The sequence below is a fragment of the Ptychodera flava genome, chromosome 8, assembly GCF_041260155.1.
Source record: "Ptychodera flava strain L36383 chromosome 8, AS_Pfla_20210202, whole genome shotgun sequence".
In the NCBI taxonomy this organism is placed as follows: domain Eukaryota; kingdom Metazoa; phylum Hemichordata; class Enteropneusta; family Ptychoderidae; genus Ptychodera; species Ptychodera flava.
In genome coordinates this window covers 32,813,755-32,837,457 of record NC_091935.1, presented here as the reverse complement: position 1 = coordinate 32,837,457, position 23,703 = coordinate 32,813,755, and the positions used below count along the sequence as shown (strand labels likewise).

Sequence of the window (23,703 nt, the reverse complement as noted above, 5' to 3'; positions counted from 1 at the left end):
CCTGAGATTTCTGACATCACATTTCACGAATTAGAACTGAAAATCATACGTCAACATGCAACAAAAATACCACTATGGTGTAGATTCAGAGACGACATTTTCCTAATCTTCATTGAACTGAACACGAACTCCACAAATTCATTACACTAATAAACAAAATGCATCCCACTTTCAAATTTTCATATGAAAGTTCCTCACACGAAATAACATATCTTGACCTAGTCATTTACTAAGGTCAACGATACAACAACGAAAACATACTAGACACGAGATCACACACAAAACCAACAGATACATTCCAGTTCCTACATAGTAAATCATGTCATCCAAAATCAACCTTCAAGGGCCTGATCAAAGGCAAAACATTAAGGTACATGAGGACATGTAACAATGAAGACGACTTCAACAACAAAGTCAAAACATTTAATGAAAAGCTACTACTGCGAGAATATCCACAACAAGGAATATCAAACATCAATGCGGAAACAAATTACGCAACACGAAGAACACATTTAAATCACAAACAACCACACAACAACAACAACAACAACAACAACAAAAATAAATTGATATTTTCTACCAAGTATAGTCCACACATCAAAACAAAAATCACCAAACAAGCACTCCTGAAGAACTGGGAAGAAATAAAATAGAAAAAGACCAAACACTAAATAATTTATTCACGATGAAATCGATCATCGCTTACAAAAGAAATCCAAACATTGGCGACACACTCATAAATGCACAAGTACACAATCTTAGAGAAACGACCGAACAAAATGAAACACAACAAACTGACCCGAACATAAGTATTCTAGCCTCCTTGCTGGACGAACAAAACACTGACAATAATTAAGCCACAAACAGTGAAACATAAATCGAAGGAGAGCAATCTCCAAAAAAGCAACTGAGGAAGATACCACACAGTGGTTTCGAAACGTAGCGCCAAAAGAATCACATTGTCATTCGACATCCAGATTACGGCTACGTCTCGCCAAGGCTTATATCTACACCAGTAGCCAAACACACAAAATCAAACACAAACACAGAGAACGAAAAAATAGTGTAGGCGATGTGTGCAGCCGCTTTCCCTTTATTACAAAACTAATGATATATGTATATGTTATTACATGTGGATCATAAAGTAAGCTCACAGACAGTTTTAATCATTATGAAAGCCAAGAAAGAATAGTTTATTTCTACACAAAATTTAGCTTATTGGACAATTTCACAATCGTCATGAAAGCTAAACAAATGATGTTTATCTGCTTAACATTTTCCAATTTTTTACTTCCAATTTGCCATACACATGGCAACTGGGAGGTTATATGGCATCAAAATATCTGTATGTAATATGTCTGATTGTATGTCTGTACGGTATATGTCTTTCTGTCTATCTGTTTTTCAAGATCAAAAACTTCCAAACCTCTGCTCTATTTAAGCTGATTTTTGAGTAGTCATGCCATGTGTGATGTAGATCTGCCATTGTTTAAATGAACCTGTCAGTATTCATTGAAATGATGGCAAAATTCTCATATTTGTATTTTTGTGGCAATATTTGCCACTCTTTGATCAAACTATCTTCTTCTTTGAAAGTGTTCATCCCGTTACTTACAAATTAGGTGCCCAGGTAATTATGAGGAGAAGCACTTCATTTATGCTTCAGTATACATGTAAGATTGATTTGCAGTGGAATTTTCTTAGTAACCATTCTGTAGGAATACAATGTTGCTGTATGTGTTTGCTAGCACTGAGTATTTCTATAAATGGGAGTGCAGTGTCATCGACAGTTTTTGTTGTACTTTTCATGACATATCATTACATGTTTTCTTCAAAGTCTTTATCATGACCATTTGTTTATCTTTTCTGATCACAGCTCCTGGCCAAAAGAAGGCACAAATGACAACACATACAGACAGACAGAAAAACAATGTGGACATTTTGTCAACGAAAGGATACAATAATTCTAATTTAGAGATGAAAGACACCTGCAAAGCATTAACCATTGTGGTATGTGTAAGTCACATGTATAGAAATTACGTGTGAATGATAAGTGAACATAAAATCTACAGCGATATTTTTTCCTTTGATAAACCCAATACCTGAAAGTACATAGACCTGGAAACTGGACATGTTTAACAACCACGTGTTGAGCAATGAAACTTCATCAGATGAATGATCTGTTGGAATCAACGTAAACATGTACTCAGAGACTGTTGTGATGGTGATGTAACTTAATGTAATGGAGAAATTCCTCTTGTTTTACTGACAAAAGTTTGTTTATTTTCTTTCTGTACATTTCTTAAATTTTTTAGATTAAGTTGTATAAGTTGTATGCAATTGAGCTGCTCTTTCACAGTCTGCTCTCTTATTCGGTAGTTTAGTGAAGCAGCAACAGTACACAGCAACACTTCAATTCAGAAAGGCATGTCCAGGGCTAGCGGAAAGCAAGGCTAAGGCTAGTCTTAGGCTTGTTTTAGGCTAGCGTAAAGCAAGCCCAAAGCTTACCCAGCTTGACAGCAAAGTCTGCATGTCTTATTCTCACCTTGTCTTGGGCAATTGAGTATAAAGGTGATAACTATCATTGCCACTGAATTACATTTATATGTGATTTCCTGAACATTGTAAGAGATAATATTGCGTTGAAGGTATTCTGTGGGTCTCAGGCTTGCTTTGGGCTTGTTTTGGACTTATCTAAGTCATGCCCAAAGTAGGACTTATTGTACACAAGTTTTACTGTGTACTGTATCAGGTGTTTGTGTGAAGGTCTAATGTATTCAGTAAAATTTACTTGTTTGGAAAGGTATAGGTCATTTCTTAACAAGTACATGGCCTTGTGTCTTGGAATTATTCCTGTCATTTGCTATTGACAATTGTGTCACATATAGTTTCATATTTCTATGCTTTGACCTTGACAACATCAGATATCAATAAATTTGCCTGGACACAGTGCACAATTGAATACCATCTCTACAAGGTTTGAGACGGCGTTCATTTGAACGCCGTCTCAAAGAATGCTTGAGATGGCGTTCTATTGAACGCCGCCTAAAGCATTCTTTGAGCCGCCGTCTCAAGCATTCTTTGAGATGGCGTTGAAGTGATCATCATGAGTGAAAATGATTAACATGAGTATTTAGGAACACATTATGTTAGTTGGCAAGGATTTTGAGAGTAGGAGAAATAAAATTCCTTATCGTATGAATCTCAGAATGTTTCTTTTTTACGCCTAATTATAATCTTTTACATTTTTCGCACGTTACGGTGTTGAAAGGACCGTCACATATCAAGGGTGTGTTACAATATCACGTGGCGCAGCCCTACTTGATAAAGTAAGGACTTTAAAACGGAAGAGCTTTACGAGTAGAATTATCGAAAGTTAGTCTATTTCACCAGACAAATTTTTTTGTCACCAGTTCGGTCAAAATGTCAAATAAATTTCAGAGCTTTCGAGCTTTTTGTATACAGCACAGTGTCAGATCACTTCTATATATCTGTATGTTGGTAGTTATATTGATTAATAACTTCTATAAATCTGTATGTTGGTAGTTATATTGATTAATCTTGTAGGAAGTCAATGTAATTGGGCTTCATGAATTGATGTGGCTAATGTTTTTGCTTGCACTTATCGTTTTTGTATATCTACTACTTATCCTATTAATTACGTTAGATACATAGAGTGGTTGAGAGAAAAACAGAAAAGATGGATGCAAAGCACCACTATGCCAGTACCTATCATATGCGTGCTTATACTTTCTGAAGCACATATCCGAAAGTTGTCACGTCACACTGAAGCAGAAAGATGACAGATATCGAGTAAAGCTTATTTATGAAACTCATCACTGTTTTTGAAATTTACAAAGTTTGTTACTAAAGTTGCAATTTTATTCAAGACAGTGTAAAAACAGAAAAAGTCTACAATTCCAAACTAAACAACGACATTCTAACTCATTAAATTTAAAATCACACCAAATTATTTGAATTATCTAAGGTGTACCATGAAAGGCGATATAATACAAAAAAAATTCCAGAATGTATTAACTATACGTGTAAAACTCAAGAAAACTCCTTCTTCATTCCGTTTAATTCAAATGAGAAAGAAATTTGCATAGGCAAATTTTGAGACAAGGTCCATATATTTGGTCAAAACATTGCTTTTGTGCCTGTCTAAATCAGCCTTAAAATGCTTATGGATACCCTTATTTAATTATCAAGAAATGAGCAAAGAATCGTTTTTGCATTTGTAATATTTTTTAAATGTTTTTCTTATTCTTTTGTTCAATTTTCTTTAAAGTAATGCTTGCCTGAAGTGTTCGTTCAATACATATCAAATTTGGTTTATAACTTTTCAAGGGATGGTTTCGTTTAGTCTTCTTTTAATGATCACAACATTTGCAGTACACATAAAGGTTTGTTTTCTCTTTTTCACTGAGAACTTTTTTCTCATCACTTGATTGTATCAGAGGTTTTAGGTTCAATGGTCAGCTTCCCAAGATACACCATAATGTGTAATTGCTTCCTCATTATTTGGCATTAGAAATAACAAATTTGTGCATTTCTTCAGCACAAAGTTCAAGCTTAAAGAGGCACTCCCATTTGATAACATTTTTAAAACACATTTTTTTAATGCCAACGGTCGATATTTGACGTGGCGACTGCGCGCGGATCGCGAGATATCGATAAAAACATGTCATTTCCCGAACGTATTTTTCACATCCCGACGTTTTACGATCGTTTCTGATTATAACCCGAAATCCCCCGAAGGTTTGTTGTTGTGCTGATTGACGATATTCTAGGGAGTCCATAATAAGTTCGAACGACGCAATTTTACCTCCCACTGCGAAGACATTATATACAGCATCATGCCTTTACCACAGGTCAGTTTTTGAAAACTTCTTCTTAGCTTTTGTCGTTTTCATTATTCTAAATCATTTGTATTATTTTTTAACCAATACCACATAAACATCAGTTTTTACGTGTAAAATATTAGCCGCCTCCGATGACTACATCGTGCCGTCTGCCACACAGTACGTGTGGTTCGCCGCTCGCGTGATATGCGTCTATGCATACCACGCGGTTGCCGCTATGTATCAACCGCACGTAACTGGGCTAGTCACTTATGCGAATTCTGGTGGAATCAGCAAAAATTGTTTTTCGTTTTTTCACCAAGTCAGTAAGACTCAGCTTTCTCCCACGGGGCATGACCGATCACCTACACAAGTGGTACTGTGGCGTACAGCAGCGTCAGTGTAGACTCGTACTCCATAGCTTAGTTGACAATGGCACCAGTGCGGAACGTTCGATGTTCGGAAGCTGAATTTAGGTGGGCCACCGGAATTCAAACTTTTACTTTTTTTTTGAGATATGTTTTTATCGATATCTCGCGATCCGCGCGCAGTCGCCACGTCAAATATCGACCGTTGGCACTAAAATAAGTGTTTTAAAAATGTTACCAAATGGGAGTGCCACTTTAAGAGATACTACAATCCATAGTCGGCACTACAATACATATCAGAATGCATATCTGGAGGTAGTATGCATGAAACTAACAGCAAAATTATTTTGGCCTACAGCTACTAAGATCGCCTGTATGTGTAACCATTGTCATGCAATAAAAATATGAATACCCTTCTTTGCTATTTATCAGCAATTATACACTACCAGGAGCAATTACACACTACCCGGGGAAAACTATATTTCATCTGTTAAGGTAGTATATGCCTCGAAAGTGAAAGACTTTAACTTTTGCTCAAACTTTCCTCATTCAAACTTTCAACCACTTTCTCACAAAATCAAGAATAAAAACATGGCGTCACCATGCATTTAGTTTTGAACTAGAGAAACATTTCACTCAACATTCATCAACATTTGATATTTAAAACGGACATCATCCCTGTGTTAACTCTATGGGGATAATTAAGATGTTTAATTTTCAAAAAAAACTACGCTGGTTAAAACATTTTACTTTCTCCAACAGCTTTAAAACTAACCCCCACGTACATTCATCTGCCTACGGCTATTACTGAAACATGCCTGGAGCACTTTTCTGCAAATTTGGTACAAGAACAATGTACTATGAGGTACAAATTTATTTTGTCATACGATCTAATATGGCAGGAAATTGCTATTAGTGCAAGATGCGAGGTAAAATGATATTCAAATATGCAGATTACATTAATGAGCATTGTTTCGGTATTAAAATTATATGCTTATGACCCTTAATCAATGTGGAATATTCATGTACCTCGATCTTGCATGGCAGGAAATTGGCCATTATGTTATGATTTTTAGCTCACGTGTGTAAACACGTGGGCTAATGTCATAGCGATGTCTGTCTGTCTGTCCGTGTGTGTGTGTGTGTGTGTGTCTGTCTGTCTGTCTGTCTGTCTGTTTACACGATAACTCAAAAATGCCTGAACAGATTCAAGTCAGATTTGATACACAGGTACCATATGCTACTTGCAAGAACTGATTAGATTTTGGTTAGTGTGGCTTGCATATTAATGAAGTTATGCAATATCGTTTTTTTCCGTACAATGGTTTCCCTACGGAGACGGTAATGACAGTGTAGACATATATCAAGAAATACTGCACCAAATTTCATGAAACTTTTCACAGATGACAATCTAAGAACATTATGATGATACTGTGAATGTCATGTCAATTATCTTCTCATTTGTATATTAATTAAGGGTTGATTTGCATATTTAATGAACTTTGTAATTAGGTATATCACTCTGAAATCATGGCACCCAAGTCAGTGAAATTTGGTACAGATATTGTTTTGATAAATATCTAATTGTACAGAGAAGTATTTGGCAGTGTCAAGTTAACAAATAGGTCATTTGCATATTTTATGAAGTTTGTAATTAGTGATATAACTCCAAAATAACTGCACCAAATGTAATTAAATCTGCTGCAGATACTGATCCGACAGATATCTAATTGTGGTGTAAAGCATTTAGTTGTGTGAAGTAAATTAAGGGTTCATTTGCATATTTAATGAATTTTGTAATTAGTCATATTACTTACAGCGTTAAATTACAGCGTTAAATTTGATGAAACTTGCTAAAGATGTTGATCTGATAAATATCCAACTGTACTGAGAAGCATTGAGCAGTGTCAAGTTAATATTAGCTCGTTTGCATATTTCATGAAGTTTTATAATTAGTCATATAACTCTGGAATAACTGCATCAAATGTGATGAAAACTGCTGCACATACTGATACGACAGATATCTAACTGTATTGTAAAGCATTTAGTAGTGTACAGTTAATTAAGGGTTCATTTGCATATTTAATAAACTTTGTAATTAGGTATATAACCCTGAAATTTCGGCACCAAAATTTTGTGAAACGTGCTACAGATATTGATTTGATAATATTTAATTGTGCTATGAATCATTGAACAGTGTCAAGTTAATCTAGGGTTTATTTGCATATTTAATGAACTTTGTTATAAGTGAAATTACTCTAAAATTACATTATTAAATTAAATAAAACGTGCTACAAATGTTGATCTGATGGATATCTAATTGTCCCATAAAGCATTGAGCAGTGACAAGTGTCAATGAACTGCTCATTTGCATATTAAATAAAGTTTTGTAATTAGTGATTTAACTCTAAGATTACTGTGCGAAGTTGAACAAAACCTGCTACATATAGTGATAACGTATATCTTACTGTTCTGTGAAGCGTACTACTATTAACACTGAGGCGACGGGTTCCCACAAGGCCGATCTCACGTTTCCATGTTTGTCGGTCGGCAGCTGTCAGTTTGAGCAGTTATGGTCTGAACTACCCTGAGCTGACATGTGATCTTTACTGTGTTGATGTATTCAAGGTTCGTACAGCCTAGGGAGCCGTATGTAAATGTTGAATACTATTTGCATAATAAAAAATATTTTTATTACACATGGGAGAGATTACAGACCGGGGAAATCGACTGTTAGCTACTCAGATGCATTTTTCATCGCACACCGACTCGCTCTCTGCCAAAACAGGAACTGCTCTGGCTGAGACCTTGTCTTGCGATCGTCCGATGCAATCATCGTTGTAACTCGATCTTTACCCCAAACGCAAACGCAAACTCAATCATTCACTTCACACAACCTCACACAAAAGTACATCGTACTCACCGATAGTTTGTGAGTGAATGTTTTTTATTTCCATGTCAACTGTGTAATAAAGGGTTGCAATACCGACAAATGTTCAGTCCGTGCATAGTCAAGTTCTGCGGTCCTCTGCAAATGGCATTCACACATTGTGCTCTCGCCAGCACGCTTGTCTGTACCGTTGGTGACACAGTGGTAAGTGGCAAGTGAGGCAATAGTTGATTGTCTCATGAACAGGATTGGGACGAGTTCCATGGCCTACTATCCGTCTTGCACGTCGACACATCACGCAACTATGTCTTCCGTCCGGATTGCGACCCATTCGATGACCAACTCTTTCCACATTGGTAGGAATGAGACGTGGTGCCGTAAGACTAGTTCCTCTTGGGGGATGTTGCCGAGATGAGAAATTACCGATCAGCTGTTTTGCTACTTGGGCGCGAAACATGAGCTGACGTCTGTATCTCGATCCACTTTGACCGTATCCATGAACTGATGCCATGTTGTGGAAAGCGTTCATGAGTGCCTTGTTCAGCTCGTAGTAAAACACAGCTCTGTGCCACCGTGGCGATGATCGACCTGGCGTGTAGTAAGCCAGCTGTTGATCGGTCAAGTCAACACCTCTGAAGTACTGATTGTACATTACAGCAACGTTCGGGCATAGTACTTCAATTCGTTCAAAAGCACCGGTTCTTTTATCTTTACATCGGCGCCTCACTAGCGCTCGATTCGGTCTTCGTGCAGAGACTGCCGTGCTCATAAATTTCACCATTTTTGTGTCTTTCCAGGCACATACTGTCATTGCGCTGTCTTGAAATACCGAGAAACTACCACGTGGCCATCGCTCTTTGTCGTCAGCATCAGGCGGTACGACTTGTGGATCATAGTTTGCGGCATTTTTTATTTCATCGGGTAAACCTAAGGTGTACATTCTGCAGGTTCCTGTGGCAGCAATATTATGCACGTAGAGATGGTCAAACAACGGGGCAGAAGTGTAATATGAGTCCATAATGACATGATGTCCTAACTCATAGTAAGGTCGAATCACCCGGGAAACAACTTTCCAAGGTCTATTTCCCCTGAAAACTCGGGGTTGTCTGCAGCATCGGGATCAAGCAGGTGATGACAGTTATCAGCGACAGCTTGATGGACTTCATTATTGAAAACGTAACCCGTGGCGGACTCACTGAGAGTGTAAACTCTCGTTCCATATTTGTGTGGTTTTGCTGGATTGTAGAGAACATTGTTTGTGCGGCCCCGGTAGGGGATGACTCGTTCGTCGATTGCCAGTTCGCACATAGGGCTCCGGTGCATTCGGCTGTTTGCATTCACGCGATCAATGACATTTCGTACTTTCAACATCCTATCCCGTTTCTCACTTATTTTTTGGGCTTATACATGGTGATGTTACGAGCACAGTACGGCTGTGTGCTGTAGTATAAATATCGCATCAGTAGCTTGAAACGATCATGGGAAAAGTTCTCTTGATGAAATTATGACCAATGCAAACATGGTCCGACCAATAAAGCTGGATTTCAGGCTGACAGCAAATTCCGAATAGCACCATCACTCCAATGAATGCTCTCATTTCGACAACCGTCGTCGGTGTCCAGGCCGATCCTTGATGTTCCCTCGCATTTGTCCTTCTCCTCTGTCTAGCGTAATGATTAGCGCATCGGGTAATGAATCTTATCAGATCCTCGTCTAATATTTGCGAAAACCATTCGACTTCTCAAGCATCGTCTGGAAGCGGGTTGATAATCCCCGGCTCTGGACTAATGAACTCCGGTAAAAGATCAAATTACCAGTTCGTACGTCTGTGTATGGTCTCTTCACGGTACCACCGGCAATACTCGTTTCGTAGTATTCCTGTCTACGCTCTATTTCTTGTTGCATCGTGGTTTCTCACTGCCTGTAATATACAAGCGAGAGAAAGAGATGAGCTTTACGAACCAATGTTTGACTTCAGCGGCAACAGATGTGCCGTCTAAAATTTCTAATGTTTGCGTACAGTGTAAACACTTTGAGGTCACATGAACGGACGCATGTTTCCCAGGCAGAGAAACAGTAAACACCGCCGATGACAAATAACATTCACTCGCACTTCATTTTTCATATGTATTTCATGATTCTATTCAGATAATAAATTCATGAAATGCATTTCTTCTTTGATATGTAAATAACGAACACCCCAGGTTGCTACACATTTAGGTATTTTCTCACTTTGCCCAATATTTCATGCATCGTTCTCGAGAGAACAGATGTTCGCGCGATCCGACGGCTGAGCGAGGTCGTGCAAACCTTAGTAGAAAGGAAGCAGTCGCCGCAGTGTTAATGAACCTTTCGTAACACACGTGAGCATATTCAGTTCATATCTGGTTTCATTTCCAATGCCATGCGAACAGATTCAATGAAAACTTTATACAAGCATACATCAACTTGTTTGGTAATATGATCCTGTTTTGAGACCTTTGGAAGATACCAGAATGTCTGGGCAGATTTGTGTCAATCAATCTTGGTGAATAGGACAATATACCACAAATGCATAATTATGTATTGAAATAATCAATGCAATGTGACATACATGTACATCATGGCACTACCTTATGCTGGTGGTTTGGTCTTTATATCACTGCTATGCTGTATACAAATGTATTTTTCAAGTAATGGAAGAAAACACTGTAACCAGTCATCATCAGTAACATACAGGGATCAACAGCTTCTATTGCAGTTGATACAGAGGAGACTATATCATTATGATTACCTCTTTCACTTCCAAACTCAGAGGACTGCAGTAATGCAGACCATCATGTCAATAGGGCTGTCTTTCCTGGACAAAAAAAGCTTGGCATTTATATAATTTTGCAAGGTGTTCACTAGAAGTCCAAATAATAGGCCCATGATGTGAAATTAAGTGTTGTCCAATAAATAGAATAGGTTTCACAAAAATTTTAACTTCAACTACAATACATGAAGGCAATGAATAACATTTGATAGCTTCATATGTGTCTAGCAAACTGCTGTTGTTCCTGCAGGTGCCAACATTGGTTTTAGCTCATATTGGTATTTACTAAATACCAAAACGAGCTTATATGGTGAGTCGATGGCGTCTGTATGTCTGTATGTATGTTGTTGGTATGTATGTGCGGATGTATGTCCGTCACACGCAAAGGCTCCCATACCGCCAAAGCTACCATCTCAGTATTTGCGTGTACAGGTAGATACAGGGTTTGAGATGTGAAGTTGTTCAAATGAACATGTCAGTGTCAAAAATATGCAAATGAGGTAAGAAAAGGGGGAAATCCTGCAAATGTGCAGAGGTGGTGGCAATAACTGAACAGTCTACACATCTGAGTAAGAGATTTTTGACCTTTAAACTATTTTTGTTTTTTAGTACTGTTTTGAAAAGCTCATTGCTCGGAGCCCAAGACCTTGTGCCATACTTTCAGTTGAGCTTTTGCACCCTATTTCATGCAGGTAATAATCTTTTCACGTGTGAATTGAACTTATGAAACTTGTTCAGTGTTTCAAATGGACCTAGAGGGATGTGACTCATCTTTGTAGGTGGAATAGTATTTCAGAGACTTGATATCGTGTTTCTGTCAGTGTTTGTAGTGGTGATATGTCAAAGGTTGAAACTTCTAACACCGTCCCTTTCTGTATGTTCTAGATGCCTTGGACCTAGATCACTGCCCCACTTGTTGTCGTGACAGCTGCAGGCGTCGTGAACAGCATGGCGCACAATAGATAGAGCCAAGTTTCTGAGGGTACAGCCTTGGAGTTCTTCTTCTCTGTGTTAATTTTATGTACTGTGAAGCTGTTCATTCAAAAAGGTGTTCATCCTCAGTGGTTAGTGAGTGGGCAAATTTAAAACTATTCAGTGGGTGCATGGGAAGAAAAAGTCAATTTTCACTGTGGGAGGGAAGAATTTCCATTTTTGCAGTGGGCACTAGATCGTGCAAAACAGTGATTAAAAGTTCAAAGCCGGCCATTTTTCATGAACTTTGTTTGATTCAAGATACTTCTTATATTGTTTGACATGCATGAAAGACATTGAATAAATATATGACCATGCATATATAATTTAGTTACTTCGAATATGTCAGTTTGGCGCCCTCATGAGACTGTCATGGATATTCCGTGTTAGCTGATACACGAGACAAAATTGACATGATGCGGTCACTACTGCGTATTAATATTATAGTATGTGCTTGCAAATATTTTCCTTGCAGAGTACTTGGATTAGTGGGCCACAGTAACAGGTTTTATTGAGTTTTGCTTAGTCATGATAAGAAAGTTTGTGCCTTATGCCACGCTGTTAATTATCAGTAAGCTAAGGGTTCTTTTCTTTGTGTGAGTTTAGTTGGGTTTCAATGGCGAAGTGCATGGTTGACACCGAAGTGCGGAGACATCGAAAGTGATACTAAAGTCACCTAAATCGATGCACCAGAGATTCTACCTCTCGTGCATATACAGTTGACGTGTTATGACCTTTGCCGACGATAGCTTTTAGAGAATCGGGTAAGAACTGAACATTTCCCGTCCTCTCCAAAAGTTGAGAACTTTGAGAAAACTGTCTGGATGACGAGACTCTGTTATACGTCAAGTGTGTTAGATCCAGAGCTTTCTGTGTGAGAACAGTTCACGAGAAAAGAGAACAACGAGCGTGCACTGTTACGAATTGAGAGGAGAGACCCAACGATTGCAGGAAGACTGTGAAACAAGTCTGTTGTGAAAGTAGTGATCTGTAGGATTGATAGATAAGAGTTGACCATCGTTTGTGCGGATCTGTATCCACGTGTGATCTGGAATGTTCCGTGAGTGACATCATTGCCTCGTGATACAGTAACTGGAAGTCATTTCTCACGGCTACTGCCAGGACTAGAGAATTTCTGTAAGGTCGAGTGCTTTGTGTTTGAATAACTTGAACGGACAGTGCGATTCAATTATTCATTTCATAGAGTTTACAAGTTCTGAGTGTAATTTATACCCTGTACCCTGTGAACTGTAATCAGTGTATCCGTATAGTACAAAGGGTAAATTGATATCGTTTGATATCATATTTCAGTGTTTATGATTTTCAACATCAGAGAGTAATCATTACCCGGGTGTATTTACATGTGTTTTTAAAGAATGTATCTGTTGATGGGGGTTGGGTTCTCAGCGTTTATGGCGCCCTCTAGTGATTATATACTTTAAAATCTGTTGACAGAGTATATATGAGATTGAGCGGTTGGTTGGAATTTATTTTTTATTCATTAAATTATTTTGTTACATTAAGCTCTCCTAGTGTGTGTCATGTGTTGCTCCTTAGACCATAGACCCTCGAGAAAAACGGGACAGGCAACTGCCGAGGTTTGTTTGTGCGATCTATCTTGGAATATATTAAAGTTTATTTATCAAGCGGTCCCCAACAACAATACTTCGTACTTAACACGTTCCGAGTAATGACACGGAGAATTTGAGGGTTTTTTGGATACTAGTCATGGTGAATGTTCTGGTAACGATGAAAATCACATTTTGGATTCGAGCCGAAGCCAACGGGAAAAAAACAGACGATAAAAACAGTGTACATTTAGCCATAGACGCTGAAGGAAAGTCTTGCTAGGTATCGGCAATATAAGTTTACATTCCCTACCATAAAAATCTCCGATAACAACAAACATTTACAAGTTAGACAGCTTTACACTTCCCCGGTCCTGCGAAACAAAAATCTGACCTTTATTTCATCTGTCACCCAACATTTGACGAAAATCAGGGAACATAAAAAATGACTACTCCATCGGAGCTCAAATACACGACCTCTAACATTTTGGTACCGTTTTAGCCTAAAGAAACACCAAAGTTCGGATAATCTACACATGTGTACATCCGCAAAGTACTAGAAAATATATTTGTAACACTGACTTTCGCTGTCAGGAGACACTTTGCAATAAATCGGGACTCTCCAACGGTTGGTGAAGTCAGAAGCTGTAAGGTAGACATGCATTTACACAAAGCTGAACGCTGTCCTCGTAAATTTGGCCGTTCAGTTTTCAAACAACAACATTTTAGTAGTTAACATACATACTTTACCGAATCATGGAGCACTCGTCGCACAGAAAATATTCCGAAGGTTAAAAAACTGCAAAAACGAGGGAAAATTCGGAGATACACGGATGATTGCGGAATGTAAACAACTCTGTGATGTCAACTACTGTCTGGAACTGCCGCGGTATGTGTTTCAGATTTCTTTTCGAAACCTTGTCACTTTACAGCAACATACTAACTCCCTGTAGACTTCTAGTTGCATCGAATCTCACTACCAATATGTAAAAAGTACTTTAAAACAATTTGCACGAATTCTTCTCAAAATAGTTGTAACACTTTTATTTCTAAAAATGGACTTGCGGGTAATCCGGAATAACTTGTAATCCGAAAACATTATTACCATATACCCGCATGCACGTGTTTATGAACCGGATGTTGTACAGTCGATCGGGTCCAGCTTCATTCCGTCCCCGACCCATTAACACCTCTTAATTATTCCAAGATAGATCGCAAGCTGCTAATCCCATAAACCCTTTGTTCTCTATCGCAGTTGCCTGTCCCGTTTTTCTCAAGGGTCTATGCTTCGACTGTAGCCCAGACTGTCTGTGCCAACGCAGTGTCTACGATTCAGAGGCCATTTGAAAGAAATTGTTTTGGTCCGTTTCTTGCAACTATAGCTGGGTTTGACCAAGAATGGGTGACAAAAATGGCGCCCAATGTGGGGCCTTGACACAGTGCAATCATATGGTGCGTTGGTGAGTCTGGGCGCTTATATTTCAAGTCTTTGGAGTTGTGACACTAGCCAGTCATTTTATTTTATTTAACTAAAAATGATTGGAACTAATTTGGGAAAATTGGATGAGAGTAATTATTAGGAAAATGTAACAAAATCGAAATTTTTACAGCCGAAATTTTACAAAATCATAGAATAGTGTAAAATTTAAATTTGTGCAGCGTGAAACAGTTTTTAGAGGTAATTTTGTAGTCGTATGCCGACGATTTGCCGTTCGCGTACGTACGTACTGCCATGGAGGTGTTGGGCTGTGGGTAATTGATACCACTATTAAAATTGTCCAGAATAACTTATGCAAGCATTATCGAGTTTCTTGGTACAGTCATGTACACAATGATAATAAGTCTCTTGGAAGGGAAATAACAAGCTCAGAACATACAGAGAATTTAAAACTGAGTTTTGGTTTTGAAAATTACTTACTGGATATCAAGAACTTAAGCGGTAGAAAATTGGTCACAAAACTTCCAGATTTTGTAAGTTTTGTAAGTCTTCCGTCGAAGATGAATCATTATTTAATGAAGTGTCAAAATATAACAGTGATAGAGAAGTTCTCTTTTCTGCAATGAAGTTGTATTATCCTATATTTGATAGTTTAAATGAAAGAGATAGGCTTTTGTACATTTTAACTTCAGATGATACGCTGTCTCTCATGAAATATATTACAAACACTATGCTTCCCCTAGCAGCTGCAGATAAAGACATAGACAACATTGTTTTATGCAATGTTTAGTTTTGTTCTTGCTATACTGCACTTTCCGAAGTGTGTTGTTATGCAATAAAGTGATTAAGTGATATAAAGTGGTAAGGCCTGGACGGACGTGATCAACATTGTGGTGACACTGGCACACCTTCATGTGTTCATTGGCATGTAAGTTGACATTTAAAGGCCCTTTTTAGGTCTTGTGTGCCACACGAATGGCATTGACGTGTCAGCATGGAATTATGCTTCTCCTCAGCGGGTCTATCACCGCTCACCTGCTCCATATTCTAAGTCAAACAAGCCAATCCTATTTTTCAAAAGACGGAAAATAGGCTATGCATAAAATCCCGTTCCATACATTTACAGTTGCGTACCCGACTTGGTTATGGGTGGAAATGTTAGGTTATGTATTCGGGTCACTTGGAAAATTAGCGGTTTCCACATGAAAAGTCTCATTCATCTTCTCCAGGTCCTCTGAAGAGGACAGAAAAAATGCCCAGAAAACTTCGGAAAACCACAAATTTTCGAGAGCGATTCTCAAAAATATGTAATTTAAAAGGAAATGACAGAATTTCACCGGGTTTGCAATGTTTACAAGGTTGTCTTTCTGTCTTGCGATTTGCGCATGTGCAGAATGTTTTCAGCCAGTTGTTGATTCAGAATCGAGTGTGATTCCAAGACAAGTAAAACCTGTCCACATAACCTGATGGCGACACTTTTCAAAAAATGACGTCATTGCTCATTAACCTCCCCCTATAGAAAGTTATAAGGCTATAGGAAAGTTGTTTGTGCGTTTCTTGCATGCAACTATAGCTGGGTTTGACCAAGAATGGGTGACAAAAATGGCGCCCAACGTAGGGCCTTGACACAGTGCAATCATATGGTGTGTTGGTGAGTGAAGGCGCTTATATGTCAAGTCTTTAGAGTTGTGACACTAGCCAGTCCTTTTATTTTAATTTAATCTAGTAGTACAGAGTTGATTTTACTATCGGGTTCATACATAGGTAGCAGTATTGATTGTATATGTACACAATTTACATGTGGCAATCAGTTTTTGGGAAATCCCTGTTTGGCTTTTATTGCATAGAGCGCATAATTGTCCCAGGGCTCTATAGTGTATTTTGAATGTGTGTTGTTCTATTGTTTAAGTTTATTGATTGCATTGATTGTGTACCATTGCATCCATGTTATGGCGACACCAGCTCTAAAACAAGAGTTCGATACCCCAGTAACTGTGATGGACCCTTACACATCTGAAACTTTTAAAGGTGGAAAGGACACCGGAGCCAAGTTGCGTACTGGCAGGGAGGGGTAGGGGTATGTGGACGCCATGGGACAGATGATCCTGTTGGGAATAAAAAGAAAGCAGAAGTTAAGGAATAGGCACAGACTGACAAGGTAAGTGATAGGAAATCGGGACAATCTGCAGATAGAAAGTAAGAATAGCAGATGTGGAAAGAGAACTAATGAGACCTTATGGGCATAGACATGACCAGTCCATGCACCAGGATTTAACTTTTGAATCCACCCCTTCATTAAACAGTAGTGGACGGTCCCCAAGACAGGCTCTGTGGTAAAAAGGTAGTCCTTTGATGATGGAAGTGGACATTTAAAGTGCCTGCAGGATTTTTCAGCGACCCGGCTTGTCCACAATTTCTGGAGACGCTTAACGAAAAGGAGATGTAGCATTGAGCTCTAGAAGTATGAAGTTGAATGCTTACATAACGAGGGCATGTACACACCAGAAGTATTGGTTCTTGCCGTGCATGCTCCATTGAAAGGAGATGCTGGTTTAACTGTGATGCACTTAGGAATAGATGCCAGTTTGGACTATATTTTAGAGAAGTTAGCAATAATCTTCGGTGAAGTTGGAACCGGAGCGATGCTCTTGGAAAGTTTCTACAGGGATAGCGACCAACAAGAGGGAGAAAGTGTTCGAGCTTACAATTCTCGCTTACAGTTGGCCATCAACAAAGTCAAGCAGCGGGGAGTATTAGGGCGGCGATGGTTGATGAAACTTTACGCACAGTTTTTTGAGAAAGTTGGCATATAGCAATTTGAAGTATGCTATACCACAAGAGAGATCAGATTGCTACGTTCGATGAGTTAGTTCACACTGCTCGTAGCATTGAACAGGAAGTCAGAGGATTTCAAGAGAAACCTGAAGGTAAGCGTGTCACCTCCGGACAGACATATCAGAGTACAGTGATAGAATCTGAGTAAGCAAATGTCAAGACTGGTATCAGTGAAGTTCTGAAGACATTGCAGAAACTGCAGACAGAAAACCATTCGTTACACTCTCAAGTAAAGGAGATGAAAGATGAGATGGTCAAGTGTGAAGGATGACCTGACATTAAGGACCAGTCTGAACCAGTGTCGGGAGGGTCAAGGACATCAACTGTAGGTCAAGGTAGGAAACCAATACGATGTTACAATTGTAAAAAAGAGGGACACAGATCCAGGGATTGTCCAGAACCTAAGCACAGTAGAAAATGCTACGTATGTGATCAGTAGGGCCATATTGCCAGAAATGTCCGTATAGACCTGCTTTGAAACAACAGGTAGCAGAGAGTTTACCCCAGACTCATGCATACAGCCCCAGGTCAGCAGGGAAGGATGGCAGAATGATGGTGAGTGTACAGGCAAAAAGACACGGAACCGCAAGAAGATACCAAACAGAAATTATCAGCAAGCTAGTGGACGACAGGTTTTTATGCAGGCAAGAATGGTTGGATGAGTGGTTGGTGCACCTAATGAGGATTTCATTATTGTTGACGGACAGAAGTGTTGCTGTTTAATCGATACAGGTTCACAGGTGACTACGATTTCTAAGAGGTATTATCATGAAAATTTGTCGCACCTTCCTATTTGTCAGATGAAGGAAACTGAAACATTGACTGTAACAGGAGCTGGAGGATTCCTGCCTTGGTGGTCAGTAATAGCGAGTACAATTTGAAGATACCTATAACGGCCGGGATGAATATGCTGGGATTTTACCCTTGGAGAAAAGAAATGGCAGTTCATCGAAAGAAGACACAATATATGAGGATGTCATCTGCTTGCAAAGCTGTTTGTCAAAGGCTGGAGGCCAGGGAGCACTTTATTGGCAAAGATGGATGTATTGGGGAGATACGTGGGATGTTAAAACACCCTGTTACCATAGAATCGAATCATGCGAGGACAGTGATGGGAAAAGTGGACCTGTAGGGGATGAGTATATGGTAGCTATTGAATCTAGTCAGAGGTCAGCTGGGAGGATGGCAACAAGTCCTGCTACAGCGGTATGACTTGTCTGTCAAAGAAATTAAAGGTACCTGTAGTGATACAAAATAGTACATCGAAACCATTAGTGATCAAGCCTGGTGAGATTATCGGAAATGCAGAAGCCATTACATGGATCGGACATCCAAGAGAATATAGAGTACACAATCAAGGACAGATTAAGCAGGATGAATGTGGGAAAGAAGATATGCATAAGGAGAACCACGAGTTGAAGTTTACTTGCAAAGAATTGAAATTTGACTCGTCAGGCTTGCCTATTGACAAACACCAGCAATGACAGGTGAAGGATTTGTTAGATCGACATACAGACGTATTCACTAAGCACGACAATTACCTAAGTCATTTGAACTTGGTGAAACATAGGATCAGATTGACAGAGGATAAACCCATTAAGGAGATATATCGTCGGGTACCCCCTGCAAGGTATGACGAACTGAGACAGATAATACGAGGAACGTTTGAGAGTGGTGTTATTCGGGAGTCACACAGCCCCAATTGTGATTTTAGAAAATAAGGATGGAAGCACTACACTATTTATTGACTATAGAAAGTTAAACATTCGTACCATTAGGGATTCTTATGCCATTCCACGAATAGAAGAAAGTCTTGATGCATTGAGGGGAGCCAGGTTTTTCTCATCTCTTGACTAAAAGTGGTTGTTGGCAAATTGGAATGGATGAGAGAGACATTGAGAAGACAGCTTTTGTGACACCAGTAGGGTTGTATGAGTGTTTGAAGATGCCAATGGTCTGACTGGAAGTCCAGGAACTTTTCAACGGACCATGGAACTGTTTGGGTGATCTTAATGTGAATGTTTGCTTGGTATATCTAGATGATATCATAGTGTAATCATCCAGTTGAAGAGCACCTGAATCGTCTGAAATGGTGTTCAAGAGGCTAGAGGAATGTAACTTGAAAAGTAAAGTCTCCAAGTGTCAGTTCCTGCGTGCTCATGTGAGGTACTTGTGCCATGTGGTATCAGCAGATGGCATTCAGACAGACCCGTCTAAGATAGAGGCACTGAAGAGTTGGCCAGTACCAAAGAATGCCAGAGATGTCAAGTCTTTCCTTGGATTTGCAAGTTATTATAGGAGATTTGTAGCCTGATTTTCAAGAATCGTAAAGCCTCTTAATCTTCTCACAAGTGGCTTGCCTAAACAGTGGAAGAAGAAAGAAAAGAAGGAGAATCCAGTTATTAGAGCACCTGAATTTATCTGGTCACCAGAATGTCAGGTAGCCTATGATATGGTCATAGAGAAGTTGACCATGGCACCAGTGCTGGCAAATGCTGACTACTCTAAATCTTTTGAGTTACAGGGGTAGAGAAGTCACGAAAAACGCCTTATCATCCGCAAGGGAATTGGCAATGTGAGCGTTTTAACCAGACATTGAGTGATATGTTGGGTACATTGCCAGAGAACAAGAAATGTGAATGGAAGAACTATGTGGCTCCAGTTGTTCACGCCTACAATTGTACCAGGAACGACAGCACTTGATATGCACCATATTTTCTTATGTATGGTAGGCAACCAAGGATGCCAGTTGATGTGTATCTGGGAATTCAGCCAGAAGATTCTGAAGAAGGAACGCCTGAAGACTATGCAGGTGAATTGCGTGAGAGACTGAAGCTAGCATATGATTTGGCATCAAAGGAAGCAAGAAAGGGTGCAGCTGACAGTGAACGGTGATATGACTTGAAGACTAGAGAAGCAATATTAGAGCCAGGAGACAGAGTACTCATCAGAAATTTGAATTTGAGAGGAAACACAAGATAGCAGATCGACTGGAAAAGCATCCTTTTCGTGTAGTGAAGAAAACAAACCCAGCAGTACCGGTATATGAGGTAGAACCTGAAAGGAATAGGAAGAAACCGCATTCTTCATAGGAATCACCTATTGCCTTGTTTTTCACTACCGGCCCCATATCCGGAGAGACACATGAGAGCAACTGAGAAAGGAAAGATGCAGAAGACTGAGTACAGAGTGAAAACTAGTAGCCAGGTTGCTGAAGAAGCAAAGGATGAGACTGATGAAGATTCTGAAAATGAACATCAGGTAGTTCTTTTGGATTCCGAAACCCGGACAAGACATTCCTTCAAGAGACCTTGGGAAAGATATGCCCTTAGATGAAGTAAAGGAACCAGCTGTTTAACAGTCAAGTTGTGAAGAAGGTGATAGATTTGCTACCCAAGTATCAGAAGACATTATGACTATTGGGGCAGACCAATCAAGGGAAAATTCGGTTGAGAGTCATGAAAGTCCAGAAAGATTCCCTGGAGATGAACCACGAGAATCTGTCAGTATTCCTATCAACGTACCGATATCACCAGATAATGGAACCTCAGGTGTTACCCAGGGGATCTACCCGCTTACAGAGACCACCAGATAGATTGAATCTGGCTCACATGTGTAATGAAGGCAATATGTTGCAACCTGAGAAGATGAAATTTGTTGGTTATGTAATAGAGGAACTGTGGAAAGTACTTCAAGTACAGCCTCAGGGTACAGAGTTTCCATAAACAGTGATTCCAAGGTAAGTCAGGCACTATCAGATTCCTGACGAATGGATGTGAACTCGACGGAGTTGTAGTAATGAAGGTTTAGTAGGTATCTGAGTAGTTATACAGGTAAGTGGAAGCCAAGTTCCTTAATAAAGACTTGTCAAGGTAAGTAAACATGGGACCCTAAATATGGGGATAAAACGTGTTTGGATTCTCTTTGCAGGTGAGCCTAATTGGCTGGGATGTACTGGTATATTGTCACTGAAATCAATAGTGAATGATTCTATGTTGGAGTAGGAGTTGTGTATGCTAGAAAGCCCTAAACTCTAATTTTCAGTAGGTGAGGGTAAGATCTAAAGTTGCCTTGCCTTTGCCTTAAAGTTGTCTTACCACACAATTGTTTAGCATATTATGTGTATGGATCAGTGGTAAATTGATACACTGCACCTAGTCATGATTATCATTTGAATCATATTTCAGACAAAGAGTTTTATTTTATTCTTTGGGAGATGCTGAAGCACATGGTGGCTGTTACCTGGAGCTGAAGTGTTAGGCAATCATAGTGAAAGTGATCACAGGTTGAGGCTGAGCGCATCAAAATAAAAAAGGAATGAGTAGGTGATTTGTCGGTTGGGACAACCTTTCCCAAAGGGGGGGGGGGATCGGAGAGAGTGGAGCCATTTCAAAATATAGTTACTAGGAATATGTCAGTTAGGCGCCCTCATGAGACTGTCATGGATATTCCGTGTTAGCTGATACACAAGGCAAAATTGACATGATGCCATAACTACTGCGTATAATATTATAGTATGTGCTTCCAAATATTTTCCTTGCAGAGTACTTGGATTAGTGGGCCACAGTAACAGGTTTTATTGAGTTTTTCTTAGTCATGATAAGAGAGAGTTTGTGCCTTATGCTACGCTGTTAATTATCAGTAAGCTAAGGGTTCTTTTCTTTGTTTGAGTTGAGTTGGATTTCAATGGCGAAGTACATGGTCGACACTGAAGTGCATAGACATCAAAAGTGATACCAAAGTCACCTAAATCGATCGACCAGAGATTCTACCACTTGTGCATGTACAGTTGAAGTGTTATGACCTGTGCCGACGATAGTTTTTAGAGAATCGGGTAAGAACTGAACATTTCCCGTCCTCTTCAAAAGTTGAGAACTTTGAAAAAAAAGTCTGATGGCAAGACTCTGTTATACGTCAAGTGTGTTAGATCCAGAGCTTAAGTGTAATTTATACCCTGTACCCTGTGTACTGTAATCAGTGTATCCGTATAGTACCAAAGGGCAAATTGATGATTGCTTGATATCATATTTCAGTGTTTATGATTTTCAACATCAGAGAGTAATCATTACCCGGATGTATTTACACGTGTATTTTTGAATTGAATCTGTTGATGAGGGTTGGGTTCTCAGCGGTTATGGCGCCCCCTAGTGATGATATATTTTAAAGTCTGTTGACAGATTATATATATGATTGCGCGTTTGGTTGAAATTTACTTTTTGCTCATTAAATTATTTGTTACATTAAGTTCTCCTGGTGTGCGTCATGTGTTGCTCCTTAGACTGTAGCCCAGACTGTCTATGCCAACACAGTGTCTACGATTCAGAGGCCATTTGAAAGAAATTGTTTTGCTCCGTTTCTTGCATGCAACTATTGCTGGGTTTGACCAAAAATGGGTGACAAAAATGGCGCCCAATGTGGGGCCTTGACACAGTGCAATCATATGTTGCGTTGGTGAGTGTGGGTGCTTATATTTCAAGTCTTTGGAGTTGTGACACTAGCCAGTCCTTTTATTTTAATTTAACTAGAAGTACAGAGTTGCTATTACTATCGGGTTCATACATAGGTAGCAGTATTGATTGTATATGTACACAATTTACATGTGGCAATCAGTTTTTGGGAAATCCCTGTTTGGCTTTTTATAGCATTAAGCGCATAATTGTCAAAGGACTGTATGGTGTATTTTGAATGTGTGTTGTTCTATTGTTTAAGTTTATTGATTGCATTGATTGTGTACCATTAAGTTGTAAACAGGTGCATCATCAGCATTGATAACAATGGATTTGCGACAAACCACGGTAGTGAAAGGGTTACTTCAGAAATGATAATATTTATCACATTGATGAAGTGACATCATGTTTATACATGTAAAAGTTTTACAGATACTGTAACTGGAATATCAATACCTCACAATACCAGCATTTAATATGCACATGTACCTGTACAGTCGATCGCTCATAGTAAATCATACAAACTTAATCAATAAAGCCTGTCGAA

General features: G+C 39.2%; 1 long non-coding RNA gene across 1 annotated transcript in view; it reads left to right on the top strand.

Annotated features, from left to right (window-relative positions):
• Positions 1 to 3,464, top strand: part of LOC139137958 (uncharacterized) — a 31,562-nt gene extending 28,098 nt beyond the window's left edge. Inside the window, exon 2 of the long non-coding RNA XR_011553514.1 lies at positions 1,877 to 3,464. This is a non-coding gene — a long non-coding RNA (uncharacterized lncRNA). The remainder of the gene's footprint in view (positions 1 to 1,876) is intronic.
• The last annotated feature ends 20,239 nt before the right edge of the window (positions 3,465 to 23,703 follow it).